The sequence below is a fragment of the Asterias amurensis genome, chromosome 5 (assembly GCF_032118995.1).
Source record: "Asterias amurensis chromosome 5, ASM3211899v1".
Classification (NCBI taxonomy): domain Eukaryota; kingdom Metazoa; phylum Echinodermata; class Asteroidea; order Forcipulatida; family Asteriidae; genus Asterias; species Asterias amurensis.
In genome coordinates, this window is record NC_092652.1 from 17467077 (window position 1) to 17482765 (window position 15689).

A 15689-nucleotide genomic window follows, 5' to 3' on the forward strand; every position below is an offset into this window, starting at 1 on the left:
ATGAAACGAAGACCCTGGGAATGCAAACAGGTGTTCCGCACTTTGTGATAGAATTTGTGAATTAATGAATTCCTCCAATCAATAACAGCGACCGCAAAATCCTAGATCAAAATAACATAGGAAAATCCATAGAAATTAAACATTAATTGTATGCACTTCCAAATGAGGCAGTAAAGATGGTTCTCAGCTCTATACATTTATAAATGGGTCTCACTCATTCACAAGTCACACTTGGCTTTATATATTATCTTGTCGTATAATAATAATAAAATAATAAAACCATTATGTAGCGCATATCACCATGAGGTCCCTAGGCGCTGCAAAAGGAAATCAACAATTATTGTACAAAGTAAACAGATATGATTTTAACCGGGTTTTGAATTGTTCTGATGTCTCAGCCTGTTTGACAACCTCTTGAAGACTGTTCCATAACTAAACTGATGCATATTGGAAAGAGCGGGAACCGTACAACTTGGTTTTGATAACAGGGGGAGTCACAAGGGATTTATTTTTCTTTCTATTCTTAAATAAAACACCATATAATTTTGTATCCATGTAAAGGGATTGTATGCATTTTGTATATTACTCTTAAAATTTATGGCAATAAAAACTTACTTGGTTAGAATAGAAGTACAGCTCAGATAACGTAAAATGCATCAGCTTAACAGCTTCATGAAATGTGGCCAAGGTGTCTGATTAAATGCTCTCTAAAAATAAGAACTGCATATTATTATGGGCAACGGTAATTGCACTGGAAATTCCACACCATATGTGAAATAATAATTGTGGGAAGTACTTAGGAAAATCTTCAAGATGAAGAGATCTACAAGGATGCAGCTTCACACTTCAGTAAATAAAAATGTGCCAAGGATCAATATAATAATAAGATTGAACATCAATCTCAAATCATGTACGAGTCAGTACATTTCACAGGTTTCATCCAGAGTGCTGCATACATGTACATGTACAATGTACATGCAGAATATTTTGCAAAGCATGGACAAGTTTTACTCAGCAGGAAAAAGGGTTACAATTTACAAGCCAAAAGATTAAATGCTTTATAAAATACAATGGGCAATTCCACGGTAACGGAAGGACACCATTGACGTCCTTCCGTTACCGACCTTATTAATATTCATATTTTATAAACTAAAAGTTTTTCAGCCAAAAAGTGGAGGCCATTTCATTTTGAAGGCAGTCATTAATAAAAGAAACTGTGACATTTGCTTGATGAAACTAATTAAACTGTTAATGACATCCACGATTTAAATGTTGTTTAATGAGTCAAAACGTCCTTCCGTTACCGTGGAATTGCCCCAATGTATATTTTGGTTACTATTAGCGGGAACTCGGCAAACTCGCATCAGGGGATTTATACAGTGTATGTTACCAAGCTGGCAATAGCCAATCTCTCTCAAACAAACATTGGTATAAACATCTGTGTCTGAATTACACACTCAACAAGTTCATTGTGATTCAGTAACTAGACGACAATACAAATATTCTAATAAAGAAATCAGCTGTTAGTTTAGTAGGATTCATAAACACACACTTGTGATTTCAAGTCCTGCAATAATATTACCACTAGACCACTGTGACGTCACATACATGTACATATGCACATTTTCAGGGAACGATTTCGTTCAGCTATTTTGCAATGCAAAATATTTTGTCTGGAAAGTTTTGTCTTGAAAATATTGAGTGGCAAATGATGATTTTTGAGTAGCAGATGAAACATTTTGTAATGCATTTTGCTATACAAGTAAACAATTTCACTATATACAAGTAAAAATTTTCCCTATTGTATTATTGAATTATGATGCCTAAACCCTTCATCTCATAATATTTATTTGATTGATTATTTTTTTGGGGAAGGGGGAGTAGTTTCCCCCCCCCTTTCCTGTTGAATTTCTGGATCCCACCTGCAGCCAGATGCAAGTTCGTGCATAGCCGAGTAGAACCTTTTTTTGTGTGTGTTCAACTTATTTAAAACTCACACAATTCCAAATACATTAATTTATAGGCGCTATCTTCAAGACAACAGTACGTACAAAATAAGAGGCTAAATTCCAAGAAATAGTTGACTTGTATTCAAACAAACCAACTGCAATTGATGAAGCAAACAGAAGTCAGCTTTTGAAAGTCTTCCCCAATGAGAAACTACGCACAATACAAACCATACTTGTAAGCATGACAGTGAAACCAGACAAAGCAAAGTCACCTTGTTGAGCAATTAAAATCTGATAACATTGTACAACGCACACTCTGGTTAATGCGTTCAATGGTTGCCATGACAATTCCAAATACATTAACTTATAGGCGATATCTTCAAGACAACAGTACAGAAAAAAAAGGCACAATTTCGAGAAATAGTTGCCTTGTATTCAAACAAACCAACTGCAATTGATGAAGCAAACAGAAGTCAGCTTTTGAAAGTCTTCCCCAATGAGAAACTACGCACAATACAAACCTCACTTGTAAGCATGACAGTGAAACCAGACAAAGCGAAGAGTCACCTTGTAGAGCAATTAAAATCTGATAACATTGTACAACACACACTCTGGTTAATGCGTTCAATGGTTGCCATGACATCAAGAGCTTTTTGGAGGTAAATTTTATGTGAATAGCAACCAGTGCATTTTTTCACCTCACTAGTCTATTGATCGCAGCAACCATTACATATGAAAGGAGACATGATCGTCAACCCCAAGTGGCAATCAATGACAATACACTTGTAAGAACAATAGACAATGACAATAGACAGAGAACAAAAGACAGTTGATCAACACAATTTACAGACCACTTGTTGCTCTTCCTACATTGTACATTAGCATCTAGAAAGTACTGCTCTATAGGAATGCATATGTTTTTTCCTAAGCAAAAATCGGTTGTGTACATGTTTGAGAGTTAAAGGGAAGTTTGCCTTGGATCAGGCGAGTTGGTCTAAGAAAAGTGTTTGAAACAGTTTGTTATAAAATGCATGATGGTACGAAAGATGTTTTAAATGTAGAATATAAAGATTCACACAAATACGGTAGGCCCTATGCCTCGGAATTGCACAATGTTCCACATTCATATTGCAAGGGTCTTGGGTTTGAATCCCACCCAAGTAACATGCCTGTGATATTTTTTGTTACGACTCGGAAAGTACTAGAATTGCAAGGGTTGCGGGTTCGAGTCCCAACCACGTAACATGGCTGTGATATTTTTTTCACAGGACTCGGAAAGTAGGCCTATACAATGCCAGCACACATCGGTGTATGGGTAAAAACCAAAACTAATATTCTTTATCCCCGATGGAAATTTAACATCTCTTAAACCTGTGAAAATTTGAACTGAATTGATCGTCGAAATTGAAAAAAGAATAATTGAAGAAAAAAACACCCTTGTCGCACAAGTTGTGTGCCTTGTCGAATTTGAGACCTCAGCTGAGGTGTATAAATATAATTCAAATATTTTAGTGAGAAATTATTTATTTCTTGAAAACTCAGAGGGAGCAATTTCTCACAATGTTTTTCACTATTAACAGCTCTCAGTTGCTAACATTTGTTTTGAGGAACTACCAAAATGTCCAAACGCCTTAAAGACAATGGACACTATTGGTAATTGTCAAAGACCAGTCTTCTCACTTGGTGTATCTCAACATATGCATAAAATAACGAACTTGTGAAAATTTGAGCTTGATTGGTCATCGAAGTTGCGAGATAACTATGGGAGAAAAGAACACCCTTGTCACACAAAGTTGTGTGCTTTCAGATGCTTGATTTTGGGACCTCAAATTCATAAAATGAGGTCTCAAAATCAAATTCGTGGAAAATAACTTCTTTCTCGAAAACTGCGTCACTTCAGGGGGAGCCGTTTCTCACAATGTTTTATACTATCAACCTTTCCCCATTACTGGTTACCAAATGAGGTTTTATGATGATAATTATTTTGAGTAATTACCAATAGTGTCCTCTGCCTTTAAAGTTGCCTTCTGATGTGTAACAAGTAAGATTTCGGATACAAAATTACACAATTTGTTTTACCCAATTCATTACCAAAGTATGACCCTACCTTTAAAATCAAAGCAGCCTGACTTCTTTTACCAGCCTCTCTTTTCATCATTCAGATAGAACTCTAGTTTTGTAAAGGCCAAGTTACTTCACTCAGCCGTGGTTCTGACATATTCTCCGCTGTTGACAAACGGCCTCAGCTGTTATCAACCAGGGGCATCTCTCATCGCCCGTCACTCCAATCAGCAACCCATCGTTAATAATAATGGGTCTCTAAGTAAACCTAACGAGCAGCAATAAAGGACCCACTCAATCTAAGAGTAATTACTGTCTGTAATTGATCCTGTGAACTCATGTGTCTTCTTGATGGCAAGAACAAACTACACGTATACCCAATGTACTACTATGGTTTTATTACAGACGATCATTATATTTTATCTGAACCGGAGCTCAAACTTGAAGAACAAATCCACAAGAACGCAGGGCTTGTAGGTCAATACTTTTAAGACAATCCCTGGACACTTGGTGTATCTCTTCCCACTTGGTGTGTCTCAAAATACAGTGTATGCATAAAATAACAAACCTGTGAAAATTTAAGCTCGATTGGTCATGGGAGTTGTGAGATAACTATGAAAGAAAAAAACACCCCTGTCCCACGAAGTTGTGTGCTTTCACAATTGATTTCTCGACCTCAAATTCTAAACTTGAGATCTCAAAATCAAATTCGTGGAAAATTGCTTCTGTCTTGAAAACTATGTCAGTTCAGAGAGCCGTTTCTCACAATGTTTTATACTATTAACCTCTCCCCATTAAGGTTTTATGATAAAATTATTTTGAGTAATTACCAATAGTGTCCACTGCCTTTAACTGGGCCATAACTGTTTTCCTTATGGGTAATAAATACTTAAATACTCAACTAAATTGATTGGCAGGTCTGCCATGGTACATGTACCTATAAATTCCTTCCAGTTCAATGGTTATGTTGACAAATTTGGAAACATGACATTTAGACCAGAGATTTGACTACAATTTGTAAACACCTGTACAATACCACCACAGCACATCAGTCAAAAATACCTTGTTTATAGAAACACAGATCGTAATTATTTTATGAGCAAACACACTGTATAATGTGTCATCTCTTCGCCTGTTTGAAAATTCAGCCTGAAGGCTGAGACAAACAGATCCTGTTAATAAACCAGAAGTGAATTAAACTGAATTGAATTTACATACCATCGGTGTTTTAGGCAAGAGCTCTCGATCGGGCAATTCAATGTAAAATGCACAGGCGGCTTCCGGGCGATCGGCTGAATGTCTGTCGGTCACATTAAATTTAAAATGCGTATCTTCCCTTACAACAGGCAGACTTCCTGTACTTGTATTTGATTTGCATTGATTATTTAAAAAAATGATTTGATTGTGTGACTGACAGACGGTTGGCAAGGTTGTCTTTTTATGCTTGCGTCAAACTGTCCTGCGTCACGATGTTCTAAAATCGACACAAGCCTGCGCCACTGGGTCACAAAGGCGTCACATGACCTTCCGATGGTATAAAACCGTCCTCCGAATGTGAACATTTCCTCTATTGTGTCCACATCTGGTGTCGTATTCAGGACAGTGTGACGCCAGCAACATACATGTACAGTCACACTGATTTGACAAAATGCCCTCACGATGGCCTTACGAAGGGCAAATGGACACACGAATTCAACAAAAAAATGAACCTTCGTAAGGTGTTTCTCCAATTTTTTGTCATGCCAAAGATGTTGCCACTGCTCACAAAATTGTTGTCGGAGCCTAATAAACTCCACCAGCTGTCATACGATGGCTTAAGATGCATATGGCCCAACGTTTTTCTGATCAGAGCCTGTGCTGAACCTACATTTGTACCCCCATATCAAATGCTATAGACGACCTCAACGCCTTTGGCCTACAACGTGATCAGGCTGTTCATGCTGCCCATCAGGATCGGCCTGGATGGCACAAAAAAAAAAAAAAAAATTGGGTCATAACCTCTCGTGATGAGTTCAGCCTGATTAGCGGCAACTATATTACTGATCATTGATCAACCATTACATAACTACTTTCCAATGGTCTGACCGGCTTCAAAACCATGACCATAAATTAAAGATATCAAGCCATTGCCATCTGCAAATGACAATGAGAAAACGTCTTTATCTGGATGCCCAAATGTGTTTCAATGACAAAACAAATTACCAACGGCAAGACAAAAAAGTTACTACTGAAAATAATCCCATACAGGTAATGGAAAAAAGCTTTTAGTACCAAAGCCATACACGTAGTATGTAATTAGTAAATGGCATTCACTGCATTTTATGCAACAATGATAAGTGTAGTGAACAGTAGCTGGATAACAACTCAAAAATGGGGACACATTGCGCAAATGGCCTTCATCAATATAATGGCATTTCAGGTATTATACAAGTAGAACCTTCTCTACCAGCTTTTCCACTCAGTGAGTTGTGCTTTGAGGACCACAATTGAAGCTCATTATTGTCACACAGTTCACACATTTACCAACTCCTTGAAAAAGTTAGCAAGTACTAAAGTAACTATAGACTGTTTAAAGACACTGGACACTGTTGGTAATTGTCAAAGACTAGTCTTCACAGTTGCTGTATCTCAACATATGCATAAAATGAAAAACCTGTAAAAATTTGAGCTCAATCGGTCGTCGAAGTTGCGAGATAATAATGACAGAAAAAAACACCCTTGTCACCCTAGGTTGTGTGCTTTCAGGTGCTTGATTTCGAGACCTCAAACTCTTAATCTGAGGTCTCGAAATCAAATTCTCGAAAACTACATCACTTCAGAGGGAGCTTTTTCTCACAATGTTTAATACCATCAACCTCTCCCCATTACTCGTAATCAAGATAGGTTTTATGATAATAATTAGTTTGAGTAATTACCAACAGTGTCCACTGCCTTTAAAGAACTTGGTGCTCACTTCAGTTATATTCCTAACTGTGCATTCATTCTTCAACAGTGTTTGTTTATATACAGAGCTCTTGAGTGAACAGGGTCAATCTGAAAGCATAACAACGAGGTGAAAGTCCAACCTCAAACTGAGAGCATGAGAGGGAACAAAATAAGAAGACTTTTGACACTTAAAATCGGTGAACATTTAAAGGACGCACAATACAACACTTGTAATGTCTGCAAAACTGAACCAAACTACAAACCTCTACTGTACACTGTCTTTTCTTAGAATTAGCTTAAAAGGTAGTACGGTCGTACTTTAGTCGTACTTTGGTTGTGACCTTAAAAACAAGGTGGAATTTTCATCAGAAAGCTTTTATGTTACAAAAGACAGTAGTGGTACAAAGTATAGTCCAAATAGGGTTCTCTCCAATTTTTTTTCAAAACTGTGGGACATTCTTGACTCAAATTTTGGAATGTTTGGCAGAAGCACGCTGAATTTAGACAAGGTCTTTGGAATGTTTCTACTTGGTTGGTGTTTATCTCGGTTCCAAAACCCAAACTGTTTAATCTTGAGCATTCTATGGTTTTCTCCTGATGTTTCTTGACGTGCAAGTATCGGCACGCAAATCGCACTAACAACCTGGGCCCAATTTCATAGAGCTGCTAAGCACAGAAATTTGCTAAGCATGAAATTTCTTCCTCGATAAAAACAGGATAACCAGCCAAATTTTCACGGAATTTTCAGGATAAGCAAACAACAGCTGAATACCAGTAACAAGCAATATGCAAAAAATGTTTTTATGAAGGAAGAAATTTCATGCTAAGCAAGTTTTGGTGCTTAGCAGCTCTATGAAATTGGGCCCTGGTGGCTAGCTTGTGTATGAGGAGAACCCTGAAGTTATTTCATCTAAAGTGCCCCAGTTGATTAGAAATCAATAAAAGTATGCTGACAATTTGGAATTGCAAAAGATTGCCCAAAGGCAAATTTTTGAGAGGGATTAAAATTTCTTTAAAAAGTGCTGGAGCCAGAGATGCAGTGATACACGTACCTGCTGTCACCTCGCTCAACGTGGATGGATTCACTGTTCTTGATGACAATTTTGTGACAATTTGTTGCTGTTTTGTCAACAAGTAGACACTGTATCTGACCTGTATGTTTCATTTTTGAAAGGGCAATGGCACTAATGCTTTTTCTCCTTGGTAAAGGGCACCCTATGATGAAGTTGTAAATTTCTACACGGGCATTTCAAGAGCACTCAAGGCAATGACCAGGGAGCACGGAGGCAATGGCCTTTGCTGCCTCCGTGAAGTACTTGTATAAGGCCTGCTGTATTCAGCTTATTAACTTTCACAAGGTGACTTGTTTTATGTTGTCGATAAACCAGCATTATGTTGAAAAACATGTATTTTTGACCCTATCTTTTTCTCCATGAAATCAGTCACATCCCATCATACGTGCACAGCACCCGAGACAAGAACGTTTTATCCAAGCTGCATAATTTTCAATATCTGAACTCTATACAAAATCAGACTCACCAAAGAAAATAAAATGAAACCCAAGTTGATAGACAGTCCAGCCGCCAGTTGATTAAGCATTTTTACCCAAAGCTGCAAACAACATCTGAATTCTAAACACAACAAAACAGACACACCCACAAAAAACCCTGAAAAACACCATACTCTCACTACTGATTCAGAAATGCTTACCATCTTCTCAACCATCAGCCAAAGTAAAGATGAGCAAAGAAGAAACAAACATCAATAAAAGATCGATCTCCCTGAAAAATCTTCAAGTTGAATTTGCAACCACTACATTTGTACACAGTGTACTGTAATGTTACTCTGCCGCCACGGAGTGCAGGAGAAGTGTAGTAGATCAGCGTCTCTCACCGTACCTCCAGGAGTAGTGGCATGACATCCAAGGATGAACGCGGATGAAAGACAGTCAAGTGTGAAAGCCGAGAGAGAGTGAGATAGAGAGGAGTCGTGCTCTGCGCTGAACTGACAGGGCTTATACTGTACACACCCTGCAGTCAGGGGAAAGTCAGTAACAAATCAAAATAAGCCACAGCAGTGTGTAACTCTACCCCTGGGGGGGCTAGGCTTGTTTTTGTTATGCTGCGCTGTAAATTTGTATTGGATAACAATCACTCGCTTAGATACTCAAAATCACAATGAGTTATATTAGCGCGGTTATTACTCAATGAAAGCAAACTGTACTCAGAACCTGCAGGCCTGGAATTTCATCTTTGAAAGGACAAGGCCATTTTCGTTTGGCAAAGGGCGCTTCCATCATGTGTCCATTGTAAATTTGAAAGTCTTTTGATCCACCTGACGTCATCATCAGAAAAATCTTGAATGCACCATACTGGTGAGCAATTTCAATGTGCGTTTTCATATAATAACATTATGGAGTGAAGTGTGCATTTTAGGCGACGCGGCGTTAATACATGTAAACCTATGTACATGTAACTGCCCACCAACATGGTGAGCGTGGCATAATAATGATGATTAGAACGAACCCCCTTGGCCTAGATCACAGTGTGGTTACAGAAACCTAGCACATGCATCAGGGATCCTTCACGCCTAATACTTCACAGAGGCAACAAAGACAATTTCGTGCCCCCCTGATCAATTTTCATTGCCTTTGTGCCCTTGAAATGCTCAAGTAGAAACTTACAGTTTACTCATGCGTGATCATGGTGCCCTTTACCAAGGAGATAATGCCTTGATGCCCTTGCCCTTTCAAACCGAATACTTCATGGAGGCAACAAAGGCGAATGCCCACATACCCCCTGGTCATTGCCTTCTTGGTGCCCTTGAAATGCTCAAGTTGAAATACCAGGGAGAAGAAAATGCCCAAGTGCCCTTGCCCTTTCAAAAACGGATACTTCAATGAATGCGATTGCCTCCATCCCCTCTGGTCATTGCCTTGGTGCCCTTGGAATGCTCCAGTATAGATTTACCAAAGAGAAAATGCCTTGGTGCCCTTGCCCTTTCAAAAATTCACGGCAATTTTTTGTTCAATAGTTTTTCAACCCCAAGCAAAAAATTTCTTGCACATCTCCTAGAGTGTTGATAATATAAAAATCCATCCATCTATTTTCGTCATCATAAATGCACTCTCTACCTTGCCGAGAGCTACAAAGTTGCAACGTTGTGCTTGCTCCCCGTGGGTTATCATCTCTGAAGAGATGAGACTACGAATCTTTGAGACGAAGTGGCGCCAGTCCTTACACCCCCCCCCCCTCGCATTTCTACCCCCTTCCATTATCCATATTACCATCTTCTACCAATCAGTTTGAGTGCATCCATCACCAATAATACCCAACCATGTCTGTGGGGCAATACAGCTAGATCTTTATAAGGATCAATGGGTTGATGAATAAAGATGAGAGAAACTTTCATCCAGGGTCAGAGTATAAATATCACACACAAATGTAACACCAAGGGACTCTTGCATATTTTTATTTGTACAAACCACTTGTTGCAACTCGCAAGTTAAAGTCTCTCCAACCATTTAAAGGCAGTGGACACTATTGGTAATTACTGAGAAACAATTGTTGGCATAAAAACTTACTTGGTAACAAGCAATGGAGAGCTGTTGATAGTATAAAACATTGTGAGAAATGACTCCCTCTGAAGTATCTTAATTTCGAGAAAGAAGTAATTTTCCCCTAAAATATTTGAATTTGATTTCTAATCAAGCATCTGAAAGCACACAACTTCCTGTGGCAACGGTGCTTTTTCTTCAAATATTATCTCGCAGCTTCGACGACCAATTAAATTCAAATTTTCACAGGTTTGTTATTTTGTGCATGCATGTATGTTGAGACACACCAAGTGAGAACACTGGTCTTTGACAATTACAAAAAGTGTCCAGTGTCTAAAAGGAAGGATATACCTTTGGTAATTATTCCAAAAGTTAGTGAACATAAAAAATTCCTCAATGGTACTTGTAAGTTACATGTAGTACTGCAGCTGTTACGAAAGTGTTCAACATTTTGAGAAACAATTCCCTTCTAATAAGGAATGAGGTTTCAGAGAGATTCAGAGAGATTAAAAAACATTTCAATATGATAAATGTTTCTGTATGAAAGGTTTCTCAGATTTGTTTCGTTCCAATAATGGATGACTCTTCCTCCCCGGACATAACCACTCCATATCTCTCCAAAAACAAATTCACAGTTTAGTTTTACTGTATTCTACTTCTCAATTGAACAGTCCATAAAACCAAAGGTACACTTTGCCTTTTAAAGGGAACACTTTGCCTTTTAAAGGGAAGGAATTGTCAAAGACCAGTGTTCTCACTTGGTATATCCCATCATAAGCATAAAAATAACAAGCCTGTGAAAATTTGGGCTCAATCGGTCATCGAAGTTGCGAGAAAATGATGAAAGAAAAAACACCCTTGTAGGACGAATTTGTGTGCTTTCAGATAGGAATAAAAGACTTCTACATGTAGCTAGAAGTCTTTAATTATTTCAGTGAGGAATTACCTGTTCCTAAAAAACTACGTTTTTTCAGAGGGAAGAGTTGTTTCCCACAATGTTTTATATTATCAACAGCTCTCCAATGCCCGTTACCAAGTCAGTTTTTAAGTTAATATTTGTTTTGAGTAACTACCAACCGTGTAGGCCCTACCTTCCCTTTAAGAGACTAAAAAATAACGAATTAACAGACAGAATGGTCTAGTTGGTATGACACTGCTCTAGAATTGCAAAGGTCATGGGTTCGAATCCCACCCGAGTAAAATGCCTGTGATTTTTTTTCACAGGACTCGGGAAAGTACTGAGTATACAGTGCTACACACATCGGTGTATATGGGTAAGGGAGCGTCTCAAAAGTCGATACGGTAGGAACGTTCTTTTTGGATTGCAAGAGTATCCCCGCCGCTTTTGTCCGTTCCACAGGACCGGTCTTTTGGAACGCTCCGCGTATACTTTGTCATGATGTTGCGATCCTGCGGGCATATGCCCGCAGGAACGTTCTTTTGCGCTAGGAACGTGCCCGACTTTTGAGATGCTCCCTAAAAACCAAAAATTAACAGACAGTATGAAAGTGTGAATAATTAATTGGACAAATCCCAGACTAATTAGACTCATCCAAATAACACTAGATTGGGGTCTGATACCAATGATCTTAGAGTCCGGCCAGTAATTCGAGAACAGACAAGTCTAGCACTCTTGTTTCAGTGCGTAATATCTTTAAAAAAAAAAAATTTGTAAGTAACCTGTACACTTTGAGCCTGAAAATATCTTTCAATTCTATCAAAGAGTATCAAAGTTCATTTACCAATGATGGCAATCTTGGTGCTTGGTTCAGATAAAACAGGTAATTATGTTGAACTGTGTTCTCATTTTAAATTCTGATTCTCATTCGCTTTTGTGTTTTACTGGTAAATGGTTGAACAAAGAAACATTTATTAGGGAGGGATTTGAACCAATGACTTCAGATTAACATGTCGGTACTCTACCAGCTGATCTTCCACCCCAATGTTGACAGTCTCCCTATTTATAGGCATAGTAAAAAAAAAAAAAAAACATTTATTAGAGAGGGATTTGAACCAGCGACATCCAAATTAACCTGTCCGTGCTCTATATACCAGCTGATATCCCTATCTAGAAGCCAACAAAACAAACAAATAAATAAATAATATATTTAACACAAATGCTGAATAATTATTATTATTATTAATTTGACCTAAACAAATACAAGAAATCTGAAAAAAATGTGTCAGGAAACAGGTCGATAACCAGCAGACAAAGATAGTTTGCCAGGGGCCCCAAATCTTGCAGAAATATCGGCTGAAAGATAGGTGTCTATGTTCAAACACGTACCATACATTTCCCTACAATGTAGTTCAATCATTCTCAATATGACTGAGTCACTTTGTATGTTTGCACAGATGTCAACCTTTCTAAAATAAGTATTTTCATGGGAATTATGGCAAGAGGAACAGCTTTTCAGGCAGTGGATACTTTTAACTGACTCTGATATTTGTATTTCATGCTAGATTCCCCCGGGACGAAACACGATCTGCCAGGGAAAACAACTGAGGGGTTACTCACGCTCAACAAAAGCATGTCAAAACATAACATATTGGACTGTTGTTGGACAATTCAGCAAGCATTAAAGCTGAAAAATAAAAATTGTTTTTCTTCAGATTTCAGCCACATAGCATGTTTCTATTTTTATGTGTGCTTTTTGGTCAATTGACTTCAAGACATTTTAAGACCTTTCATTTGAAATGTCACTGCCCCGAGTTTTTGCAAACCTTTAAAAGGTAGGGTTGGCCTTTATCTATTTTGTTTTTTTGAGAAACGATAATGAAAGGACTTATCAGCAAAAGAGTAGAGACAAATAATTATAAAAAGAGATAAATTCTAAATAGAAAAGACAAATTCTTAAAAAAAGGAGAAGGAAAAAAAAAGAGACAGATTCGTCAAAAGGCTTCACATTCTAAGTGGAAGGGTTGCAAAGAAAAATATCATTTCACAAAAAAAAGGAAATTTAAATTGTGATTGTTTGTCTGGCACTGATGTTTTTCAAAGAGAGTGGTGGGATAAAATTGATGTTTTAAAAATCAATGAAGAAAGACAAATAAATCTGAATAACAAAAACCACACACACAGCTAACTGTAAGGGTTAATGTGTACGAGGAAACTCTTGAAGTCCCAATGAATGCAGTAACTTCTAATAAATTTTATATTTACAGTAACAAAGCCTATTGACCCAATTCACCTGACGTCATCATCAGAGTAATCTTCGATGCACCCTTTTGGTGGTCAATGTCAATGTGTGTTATTCAGTCAAGTGCGCGTTTCAGGCGACGCGGCGTTTACAGGTAAGCCTATTGACCACCAATGTGGTGAGCGTGGCATCAATCGCCGCGTGTGACGCGCGTGCAAGGGGTCAATTGGCAAAAATACAACACAAAAACCCCCCACTAAAATGCACACCCCAAAAACAAGTCTTTGTCCTCTGATGAAGAAGAAAGAAAAATTACAGACAAATATTTTCTTTTTGAGGTAGAATTATTCATGAGCTCAGAACAGAGAGAAGAAAGACAATCTCCCATTTCCAGACAATTTCAGCGTCTCTAGATATTGCCGATTCTAACGACCAAACGGCAAAGTGTCAACTCGCATTATTATGATCTTTATTACCCACGGCGGACTGTCAGAATTATTTAAGCCTTTCTCTCAGCGCAGATGAAGAAAGGATGCGGGAGGAACAACTTATATTAATAAGAAATAGAGTTGCTCTCAGCGCAACTTCCTGTATGCAAGATTTGTGCTCTGTAAATAATTTGCGTATGTACATGTACCTCACCGTGTAATATCTTGAACAGAAACAAATTATCTTCAAATATTGACTTTTAAGTCCATGTACACATACTTACATGATCTGCAAGGAGACAGCTACAATAAATATGTTCTTCTAACAGATGTCATTAGTGCAGTTAACTGTCAGGACCCAGGAAATTCTTATCTCATTTGGATTCTGTTCTTGTACAATATTTCTGGTCACAGCAAACATTTTAAACTGCAAGACCGGTGGTCTAGTGTATTTTTTTTTCTCCCAAAATTTGAGTCATGTTTTCCTCATGCATGTATGACTCAACACCCTGATTACAGCTGCTTTCTAAGACCAATCTTCAACCATGTTATCCCCCATATTTCGAACACACAATCCTCAATAATCCTTTACTTGATGTTCCGATGCCTTAAAACTATATTCTGTTTGCCATAGGGTTACAGCTGTGCCACCTACAGCGGGCTCTACATGCTCACAAGGCATGAAGCTTCATTAGTCTCAGAACTCACTTACACCGGCACGTTATTTGACAGGTTTATTGATATTCTATTCTTCAAGGCTGACCGGGAGATTTTTCAATTAAAACTCCCAGGAACTAGACATTAATTTCATTGATATCGCCAATCAAACTACTAGTACATTAAGTAGGCCTTGAACTTTAAACAGGTACAGAGTTTAAAGGGACTGTGCTGTTTTACTAGTGTTGGATACTGTTGGAAAGCAATTATAATTGATGCCCCCCTTCTTTAAGTTTTTCAAATGTATCTGATTACACATCCATCACTAAAATAATCATTGTTTTTACTGCGAGGGGGCATTCTTAAACATGTTTGTATCTTTTCGGGGGATATTTTCATTCATAAACAAAACATTTATTAAAGACTGAGACACAATTACCACCACAGACATCATATCCATCACGGACAATGAGACCTATTAATTTTTTTAGGAGCCATTACATGTATCTGCCTTTAAACCAAATTGAACTAACTGCAAAAATGACAGAACCTTGTGTTCAAAGTGAGCAGGACGAATTGTGTATACCCCCAAAAGTGACACCAATACTATTCAAAGCCCCCCTAGCAGTCAATAACACAGCGCATTAGAGCTAAAAAAATTGATAAATAAAAATAGAGGAATAATTTTGAACGGAGGAAAAAGTGGACAACCCTTGCAATCAGGTAAGGACTGAAAACCCAAATGCAAGGATCTGGTCTGAGACAGTAAGGATTCGAACCAAGGTCTATGGAGGTGAAAGGCAGGGAAAGAAACCACTGAGCAAACCTGTAATGATGTGCAGGCACCAAGATGCTGTCCTGAAACTGTTCGCCATGGCTTAAGGCCAAGAATCGGGTCAAATCACAGTAAGACATTGTAGTTTATCGAAAGACAGTGAGAAATAACAGTGCATTTACTGCATTTTATGAGAAA

The 15689-nt window shown here is 38.0% G+C and overlaps 1 protein-coding gene across 2 annotated transcripts in view; it reads right to left on the reverse strand.

Moving 5' to 3' along the window:
• LOC139937248 (alpha-1,3-mannosyl-glycoprotein 2-beta-N-acetylglucosaminyltransferase-like) overlaps positions 1-15689 on the reverse strand; it is a 64795-nt gene that overhangs the window by 38980 nt on the left and 10126 nt on the right. The window contains exon 2 of one of the 2 annotated variants that reach the window (XM_071932343.1): positions 8646-8965. The exons of the other annotated variant lie outside the window; for it this stretch is intronic. The gene's annotated coding sequence lies outside the window, so the exon portion shown is untranslated. The remainder of the gene's footprint in view (positions 1-8645; positions 8966-15689) is intronic. 2 annotated transcript variants of the gene reach the window in all.